The sequence below is a fragment of the Lagopus muta genome, chromosome 5, assembly GCF_023343835.1.
Source record: "Lagopus muta isolate bLagMut1 chromosome 5, bLagMut1 primary, whole genome shotgun sequence".
NCBI lineage: Eukaryota > Metazoa > Chordata > Aves > Galliformes > Phasianidae > Lagopus > Lagopus muta.
Window position 1 is genome coordinate 34,572,611 of NC_064437.1, and position 10,882 is coordinate 34,583,492.

The window sequence follows — 10,882 nt, forward strand, 5'->3', positions numbered from 1 at the left end:
GTTTTCTTCTTTTTCATTTACAAACCAGGTGAATGTGTTCTCTAAAAATTAGGATCAGTTTTTGACTTGAGCTACAAGTATGTACACCTGTGTTTCTGGGGGAGTTCCTTCCAGCTGTAGTTTTATTCACCATGCAGGCCCACTGAATTTCTCATCTATCTGTGACTAGTTAGATTTGTGTGTGTTCAGTCTCTTGCAGAAGCCTTTGTATGAAGAAACTGACTTGAGAAAAATCAGGAGAGAGTCCAAAGAGTGATATAAAATTCAAAAATATCTGCCACAGTATCATTTTTTGAAGCATATTTCTAAAGAGCTGTTACTGGAGATGGAAATTTTGTTATACTCTGTCAAATGGGTGGTTTACTTCCTATGGTTCTAGATATAACATTCCTATACATGGATGGAAGTGAATATGAAAGGTATGGAATGTAGGATAATTATTTTCTTACTTTCTACACCCTAAAATTACTCAGGAAATGAACAGAAGCTTTCTCAAAAAAAACCCAAAAAACAAAAAAACCCACAAAAAAAAAAAAAAACATAAAAAAAAAACACAAAAAACAAACAAACAAAAAAACCAACAAAACATGAGCTATGATTACCAGATTCCAAGTGATGCTTTCCAAGACGTGAGTGTGCAGAAAATTTTGGAAGCCCTTACTGCATGCAAGCCACAGTCACGGCCTGAATTATCTAATCTGGTCATTTTCACTGAATCCGTGCAAGCACGTGAAGTGATAGCAAAGGCAGAATCACAGAAGAAAATGTTCAGGTCAACCCGAATTCCAATTGAAAGCAGGAAATATCTTATGCATGCAGAAATTATGAGTAATGCCAGGTAATATTTTTACGTTATAAAAGTGGGAAAGTATGCACTTAATAAACTCTGGTAAGAGCTGCATGGCTTGATTATTGCAGGTGAAATAATTCAGCTGCTAACAAATGGAGCAGACCTCTCTCAAAGGTCTTTCCCCTGCCCTGCCACCACTCCTGCCTGCCCTAAGATAATTCTGAGCACTGCCTTACTTCTAGTGAGAATCCTTATGGCAGGCTGAGGCTGATACAAGGTTAGACAGAAGATTCTAATGTCAGAATTGATTTTGAAATAAGTAATTTGAATGACTTTTTAGGTAATTAATATACAGCTTGGAGCAAGACACCTAGAAGTAGCCAATATTCTCTTCCACATCAAGAATTCAGCTGGAATCTTGCAAGGCAGTTTTGCAGATTCTCATAATGAGAAGTCAGACCTTCAGTGCAAGTTGCCTGACTCCTCTAGAATAAGTTGAATCGTTATCAGTGTACATCAGCAGAAGATTCCTACTGTGGCATAGTGGAAATACTATGTCAGGGCCTGAAGCAGTCATGGAGCACCTGGTGGGAAGGCATGGCCAACCTAGGGGAGTTCAGGTGCATGCAATGCTGCTGAGTGATGGGAAGGGCTGGAGCCAGGATCCACACCTTACAAACCTCATTTAAGGGCTGGAAGTTGAAGTGAGGGAATCTTTAGTTGGAGATTTGTCTACCTGAGGTCTTCTGAAGGTGAGTGGCTTTTTTTTTTTTTTCTTTTTTTCTTCGCCCTCACCCCATTCATTTCTGTGTCCATGGTTGCTGCACTTGGGCTTGTCCTCAGTTGTTGCAGCCAGAGACTTAGCCACCCTGATGTTTTTACTGTAGTTTCTATCACATTGTAGCATTATAAGTGGCATGGTCAATAAGACAGGAAAACTGGTTTGCTGGGTTTTCTTTTTGGGAGCTACAGTTTACCTTGGAATTAAGCTTTAGCGTTTCATAGGGAAAAAGGTTTTAAATATGTAAACAATTAATGAAAATTAAATGTAAAAGTAGGTGGTCTTACATTTCACTGGTGTTCAGACATAATGTGTTGGGTTTTTTTTTCACTATACAGTCAAATAGAATAAAAAAGAGAAGTAAGAAAATAACAGCCTCCTATTTTAGTGGTACATACTGATTTTTACATTAAAGGCTCAATTTCTGATTTCCGTACTAAACAGAGAATGTTTCAATGATTTTTTTTGTTGTTCTTTTTTTTTTTTTTTTTTTTTTTTTACCCCCAAGCCTGGCTAAGTTTTTTGAACTCCAGAATCTCCAGATTGATTCTGTTCTCCCAATATGTGGTCTTTCATCACACTCTCGACTTTGAAAAGATTCTTTCCAACATTTCAGAAATTCTCTAATAGTACAAATGGCTGTGGTTACAGTAAATGTCTCACCTAGCTCAGGGGGATTCTTGCTTCTGGTAACTGAGGAAGAAACATTCTCTGATAACTGAGGAATGTTTCTGTAAGTTGAAAGAGAAGAATGACACATTCAAGCTGTGGTACATTTTATTGTCTCAGGCTTCATTGTGTTCATTAGGCCTTGAAATTAAATTTTCTTGTAAAACTGAATATGCTGCTGTTAAGATTTGCCTGGATGGATGCAAGAACGTAGTTATAATGAAGACAAAATGAGTGTTTTTGTTTTTTTTTTTAACATATGGAAAATTAGAAAGCATGTATGTTCAATTTTTAGGTTATGTCAAAATGTAAATATTGGTGGTAGATCAATATTGTTGTATTTGCTGTTATTTTTTTATTTATTTTTTTTTAACTTGGTTTTTGGTAATATGTGGTTATTTATCAGTCCTTAAGTGGACATAACTTCTATGTCTTCTTATGGCTATATGATGCTTCCCGAAGCTTTTGATTCATATATTAACAGTAAAAACGTTTTTGACTTCTCAAAAGTATATGGGATGGAGAGGAGGTAAAAAAGAGAGATTCTAAAAATAAGCTATATCCAATTTCTTCTAGCCAAGTTTATACAAACTTTCCGTGACTGCAAACTACCATTCCTCTTGCTGTAGTTTTGAATCGTTTCTACTCTCAAGTAGTAGTTTTAAAGGTATAGCATTGTGATTAGCGTGGACCATACTAAGATTATCAGTAGTTAGCTAAATCAAGATCCTTTCTAATTCCCAATGATTTGATAGAACATCAATGTTTTTTGCTTCCACCCTCACTTTGTGCTTTCTAGATTTATAAAGTTGCATACTTGCTCTGCATGTGTATAAGTGTATATAATCTGTTGTGGTGTGTGTTGGAGATGAGAGGAACTGATAACTGTTCTAAGTCTGAATTCTGTCCTTCTGCAAGAGGAAGGCACATTATCTAAGCTTCACTGTGAAACTTTTGTTCCAAAAATCAGGTAGGGAACTATGCTGAACCTGGAGAATGGTGTTAATGGTGAAAAAAGACAAGGAAGTAACATATGTACAACAGTCCCGTAGTTAATGTAAAGATAAGATTTTCATACATTTAGAATAGTCTAACTTCGTATTTATTTATTACTTTAACCTTGTGAAATATTTATTTATTATGAGCCAAATGAGTCATCATTGAGGATAATAGCTTTAGATGAAAACATGTCCATTTATCTGTTGATACTTGAGTTAAGTGTACTGCATGTGTAGTATATGGGTTCTGGAAAACCCATTTGCTTGGAAGGCATATTTTATAAAGTTCATACTGCAGTGCCACAGTCCCCACACAATGAGAGAGCTTCATGATGATTTTGCTGGGACTAGAACTTGAGCAGAGTAATCTAAATGTTTTTAGTCCATTTCATCTAGCTCTGATCCCCATAGTTAAGGGTCAAGTCTCTTCATCAGTTCTCTGAGAGTCCTGTGTATCTGATTTCATGATTACTTGAGCCCTTCTATAGGGAATTCTTGCAATCTTGCACTTACTGCTATTGCTATCAAGAATTTCTGTGGGCACCCAGAAAAATGAGGTCAATGGAATTGAAAGCAAGCCAGGAAAAAATCCGTGCATTTCAGGTAATTGCTGTTGTACTTCAGTGGACATCTTGTGGGCACACAGAGGAATCAATGTGAATAGTGGTGCTGTTTATTTTAGTAGATTAACAAGACTCAATGAAAAACAAACAAAAAATCCCTTCATTAGTTTGACTTCATGTTTGGGAAGAAAAAACTTTCACTAAGAACTCTGGGAAACTGAGAGAAGTCTGTCGTGAGATCAAGAATGGAGAATTCAAAACTAGGGAAGAAATCCCAGGTGATGCAGTCAGTGATAGTTGCAATATCTCAGGGACGTGCAGTCCAGGGTTTCTGTCTGCAAGTTTTTCTTGCATAATGTTACATGAGAGATACTGTATTCCGTACTGTGGAATGTTCATCTTTGCATTGCTGCTTGTAATTGTAGTTTCAGTTTCTAGTTCCTTTCTAGTATTTGCAGGAGCACTGTGATTTTTTTGGGTTGGTGTAGTGTAGCACTCGTGAAGTAAAGTCCTCTTCTACACAGTACCAAAGTAGTTGTACTGGAAAGGTGCTGAGCATACCTGTTGGTGTTTTTGCGCAGTTTACATGTCTGTCAAAATAAAAGATTATATGTCTGTGAAAATTGTGGAACTGCTGCTGACTGATAATCATACTACAACAGAAGTGTTGAATGGGGCAGGGAGGAGGGAGCATGTTGTATGTTAAATGTATGTGAAATTCCTAATTAGTGAATGACCCTGATCACGTTCCTCAGAAGTCTGTGACCTAGAAGAACTTATCAAGTAGAAAATCACTTGTTGATTTTATGTTTCCTTAGCATGAGACAGTAAAGAAAAACAGTGACTCTTCACAACTACAGATCATGTTGCTCATTCAGTTCCTACATCCAATGATATTCTTCTTTGCTATTTTATGTACGTGTTCCTTGGCACAGAAGGAGACACATCCTTGATGAATTCTGGCTACTTCCCAGAGAGTATTCGTTTCACTTACTCAGCAAGGTTTTAAGATCTATATTCTGGCCTAATATTGTTCAACACATTTGAATACGAGGGAGTCTGGCAGCTTTCATTGCGATGGAAATCTGTTGTTCTTGGCTTTCTTCGGTTTTGGCTGTGAAATTATTGATAAAATTAAATCGAGTCCTTGCTGAAGCCAATTGCAAACTCCCAAAGACTGAAGTAAGGCCAATATATTTGTGGCTTAAGATAAAATTTATTAGGATGTCTTAAAATCATACAGAATTTTATGTTTCAATTAAAATTGTGAGGACTGGTCAAATAACATATAGTTAAAATCCTGTTCTCTATTATTTTCTACGGTGAAACCTCATATTAGAAGAACTCTTATAGCAAGAAGATTAATTTTCTTTAGTGATCTTTGAAGGGCTGCTCACTCATCTTTGCACAGGGTGATTTTGCTGATCAGAGAGTATTTAGTCCATGTGTGTTTTCCAGTCTGGGGAAATGGAACTTCAATTACTTTTCTGAAAAGCTTTGTGTTGGACCTGGGTTATTTTTGTAAAGAATGTATGAATTTACACGTATGCCAGAATAGGCTTGACTAGCTGTTGTTTGTCATAGACTTGGATAGCTTTGGTCCCTCTAGCTTTCGTTATTAAAATATAAAAGCATTTTATTGTCATTCCTGAAATTGCTCTCTGATCAGAAACAGATCAGACCAAAGTTTTACAGGTGAATATTAAAAAAAGGTTCTATCTGAAACTGGTTGAAGCCTTGCTACCACGATTTGTATCTTGATTTCATTTGGGTTAATAATAAAGGTCTGCAGTCCAAAATAACCTTTTGTGAATACTTAATTTCATAATTGCATTGTGCCAAGAACACGAAGCGGGGATTAGCCAACCCGTGGTAGATGGTAGGGAGGTTTTCTGAAAGAAGTTAGTGCATAGTTTTCTCAGAAAGTCCATCTTTGCCCATATCCAACTGACTCTAGGTGATGTAATTTGACCGGAGTATGATTGAGTTAGCCTCTGCTTGAATGATGATGTAAGGTTTGATTCCTCTGCCAGCTCACTCAGGTTATATGGCTTTGTTCTGTATGCTAAGAGGTAGCTGTTAGCACCTGGGCAGGTAGCTGCTGATACTGAGAGCCTCTCTGGATGCCCACCTAGTGCAAGGCAAGGTCCTGGTGTTCTGTTCCATCAGTACTTCTGCTGTATTACAGCATATGTCTGTATTTCATGGCATTTGGTGTATGCTTTTATTTTGTTTGTTTCCTCTTGGAAAACTTAGTGGAAGCTTTTCATAAGAGCAGATGCTTCTGTGACTCTGTTCATTGGCTTTTTCTCATACCCCACCAAAACAGATATAGAAAATTGTGTGGAGAGAAGCTTTTTATTCTTTCTGTCAGCACCATACAGAGGCAAAAGAGTTATCCTGAAAAATGAATGCACTATTTCTTTGCAAGATTTCATGCGAGTTCCTATCAGGAGAAAAAAAGTGCAGAAAGTAAAGGTTGAAAGCATGCATTCTGCCACTATTTTGCCAATTAATGAGGCATTAAGTTTAAATGAAGTTGAACTCAAAATGAGCTAGTAGTGTTATCTCTGGAAGTATAAGAAAAAACAAAGTACTGAATAAAAAAGATGACAAAATAGTTTCTATGACTATGTTTTTGAAATGATTCTGTCTACCATTGTCATTTTAGATAGAATTACTATTTTCTGGTCTCAATTTCTAGCTTAAAAGAACAATGCAACTTTGAAGAGAAAGTGCAGAAAAAATGTGAGCTCTGTGACTAGTGAGATGGCAGTTGTCATCAGTTGACTTACAGAAGGTGCCTAAATAACTTGAAGAAAACAAACACTGTTTTGAAACTTAATGAGTTTATTATTTTTTTGTTTTAAAATAGGACTTCAGTACAGACCATCTCATTTATATTAATATCAGAGGAATGTCCTACCTTTAATTCTTCGCGTGATCTATAGGATATGGAATTCACTACTTTGCTCTGGCTGCCCCTACTGTGAAACTAAATAAGCACTTTGGTTGATAATTTAAGGTAACATATCATAGAAATCAATCCACAAAAAATAGTGCTTTTGTGCCTCACTTGAAGTGCCTTGGTCACTGAAATGCATGTATTCCAGATTAATTTATGCATTCACGTTTGCATGTGCAAACTTGAAGTCAGGTGACAGCATCATCCTGCTGATAATTATAACAAAATTTCCTCATCATATGAAATTGAAGTGGAAATTATATTTTGACAGAGTACTCATCAAGACAGAATTAGTACAGACTGAAATATGTCTGGAAAAATTAAGTGCATGTGCCTGACAAATAGATTCATCTTTCTCCAAAATGGTATTGTATTTATATGCATGTGATAAAACAAGTAAGGAGTAGCAAGGGGGAGAAAAAAAGGAACTTTTTCTCCTTTGGAATAAATTAAGCAAAAGATTCTTTATGTGGCATTCTAGAAAAAACAAAATTCAGTGTATTTATTAAAACAGTTCTGCATGTCACATTTGAAAGCTTTCAAACACAGTGCATTCCTGTGCGTACTTCTAAATGTTCATGTCAGGGTTACACAAAATTGGGAGGGAGGCTGGGATAATGCTGTGAAGCTCAATGACAGCCTGCCCGTAACTCAGTCTGCTTAATGCATTCTTGGGATCTGCTATTCAGAGTGTAATTCATTCTTCATCTTTGGAATATGCTCTGTATTTTTTTTTTTTTTTCTTTCCAGATAATTGTTATAAGTGAATGGACAGACAAACCTAGTGTGCTCTCATATGCATCATCCATGTATGTGGAACACAAATGTTCATGGGAAAAATATACTGCAGAGTAGAAAAAGCAAGATTGTGCTCTGTATGTCAGTGTAAGATCTTATTCTGTTAACATCAGTGTCTCAAAGCTTGCTGGGGACACAGATGGACTTGTTCAAGTCCAGGCAAGTCCTGGGCAAAGGTTGTGAAATCCTTTGTCTGAAGTACACAGATGGACAAGGCCAGGGGCAAGAGAGATGAGCCGCAACTAAATAGCTGTGAAGTGCTCTTTTGTGTGGACTTATCTCATGATGATGGTCATCTCGGGGTTGGGGGGTACTCACATGACCCTCGCTCAAGGCCCATCCATGTCACACAGGCAGGAGGAAAAGGAGAATAAAAGAGGAACTGAAAACCATGAGGATAGGTTTTCTGGCAACAGATTCCTCACGAAGTGATGCCTGCATGCTGAAGTAGAAGAAGAGGTGTCTGACATCAGATTCCTCACACTAGGAATTCCTGTATGCTGACGGACTCTCCTGGGCCTGCTGCCTGAGTCCTGCTGCTTCCTCCCGGCTTGGCTCTGCGACTGCCTCCTGCTACTTGCTTGCTGCCCAAGGCCGGCCACGCTGCTGCCCCCCTCCAACCTCCCCCCCGCTGCTTCTGCCTTGAACCTTCAAATGTCGTGCCATGGGATGCTGCTGGATCCTGGTGGTGACTATCCCCGCTTTATGCAATTCTTGCTTCTTTCTTATCTTTTCTATCGCCCTCCTTCCCTTCCACGTCTCCCTGATTAGGATTTGTAATAAACTGCTTGGGCTAACATGTGAATCGTTGTTTCTTAATCTCATGCCAGATACACAGATATTAAAAGAACCTCATCTCCCTCCTATAAATTGGAGCGAGACAGGCAGGAGTAATGCCACAGATATCCATATGGAGTTCCTGCTTACTTTCTACAACCAGCAGTCCATGTCTGCTGGAAATAGGCAGGATTTCTGATGTTTGGATTCCTTTCAGGTACTTGAAAACATCTTTCCCTGGTTCTGAGCGAGCATGGTGCCATGAGGAAGTAAGTTCATCCTGAAACAGGATTTAGGTCTTTAGCTGTGCATTTGCCCTTTGCCAGTGCACAACCTTGACTGTAAGGGCTGTGTTTTGAGGTTTAACAGGAAAGCTGTGTCGACTGATGTAGAAGCTGAACTGTGTTTTAAAGACTGAGATCTTCTGATGTCAAAACGGAAACCCTCAGAAAGAGGTCTTTGGTTCAATCTGTACTGTGGTCTCTTTAGTTTTATGAGCTTGACGGTGTAAACTGTGCTTCATGTCTGCCTGCCTTCCACTCCTTACCTCTGTGCTTGCTTTGTACCTTTCTTTGCAATAACTTGACTCAATGAGCTGTGAGAAAGGAAAAGAGAGTGTATTAGGTGAGCAGCCAACATCTACAGGGTGATAGAAGCTTGATTAAGCAAACAAAGGATGTCATATTAAGCATAAATAATATTAAGAATAAATAATGATTTGAGGATATATTACAATGGCAGTTTTGAGGAATCTAAGGGAGAGACAGATAAATTACCACCTTGTAAACTCATAGCTCATCTGCACCTCAGCTGACACTGATTTCTGGGCGACTGCCAGATAGATGCCGTCCTTGCACGTGTTTATGTTCCTCTAGAGGAGGAAGAGAACTTGGCTGTGTGTGTTAGGCACAGCGGGACTGTGAAAAGATTCGGTCGTGAGCGGAGCAGGCGATGTAAAACGGGACTGTCGGTGCGAGCCTCTGGCCGCGGAGGTACAAGAGCATTGAACTCAGGCTCAGCAGGTGGCACTATTGAGCTTGTCATTTTAGCAAGGCCGCTTCCTCGCCGCGGTACCCCTCCTGCACGTTTGTTTTTTAATAATGAAATTATTTTAATATCACGGTGGTGCTGCGTGAGTCTCAAAATGCAAGTCATGGCAGGGTATTCTTGTACTACTGTAAGAGTCGACAAAGTGCAAGAGTGAGGTTTCTTACTTTGATCGTTCCAGAAGTACGTTGCTTTCTGCTGCAGAAATAAAAACTGTTATTGCATGAAATCCATTTGTAGGAGTTCTATTTTCTAATAACTAATCTTATTCCTTCCTTACTTGAAAGAAACTTATGCATTGAGGTGGAATGCATAATGGCGCAGCAAAAAGTTGTGGAAAGCTGAAGTCCTCAAACTTATCCTGTGCTCCAATCATAGGAGAGGTCCTACAATGGGAACCTGCATTGTCTTTATGAATGTTTGCCTCATCCTTGTAAGTAGTTGCCTCCATGGCAACCAATTATCTAAGCTTTCAGTGACGCTTTGCAAAAGTATTAATGAATGCAATACTTCTTTGTTAAGGACTGTCATGGTTACTCTGGCTAATGCTTTTCATTTCCTCGTATATATCAAAATGGTTTCCAATGGTTGAATGCTCACATATCACCCCTGCTGGTTCACAACCAAGAGACGTTAGATGTCTTTGATGTAAACCTGAACATAACAAGGCTCTAATCTTCTGCTTATATTGATTTGTCACAGCAGAGTTTGAGTTTAAAAGAGCTAACTGTTCCTGAGTCATTCTTGGATGTCTGCTGTCTGAATTAACTTCTTCTATTTGTAAAGAAGTATAAGGTATTTTAGTCTTGTGTATTTTTTTTTTTAACTTGAAAAGAGCAGGGTCAAGGGCTCATGATGACTAAGATGATTAGCTCTGCGTACAGTTCATCAGTGTAACCTGTAGGAGATATTCTACCTTGAAGAAAGTAGAAAGTAGATAGCTTGTCTCTTGAAAATGCTTACAATTGGAATGTTAGTATTCTTAGCAGGTAGATAATGACATCCTTCCTACATCCTCATTTATGTGTGTAACATTTTGCAAGTAGGCTCCACAATGCAATTAAATACGCCTGTGTTCAGCATTTCCAGGGGTAACCTCCATTCTTTTTTATGTAGATCACATTGTCTCAGGAGTGAACTGTGCCCGTGACAAAATACGACGTAGATGTGTTTGAGTTATTCCTGTGCATATACTTTGATGTCTTACTCGTTATTTTTAACATCTTTTTTTTTTTTTTTTCTGCAAATGTCAGCTATATCCCTATGCCCAATAAACAGAAACAAGAACACATTGCAAATTTTGTGTTCAGTTTTCTCAGCTTATTTGCATGGACAAATAATAACAAGTGAGGGTGACCAAGAGGATGATATTGGTGGTTGACTGTGGTCATGATAGATTAAAATGTAGCATGGTAAGCTGGAGTGATACTGACCACTTTAGCAAGGCTCTTGGAATTGCATTTAGAAAACATCTATTGACCTATCAGTTACTGC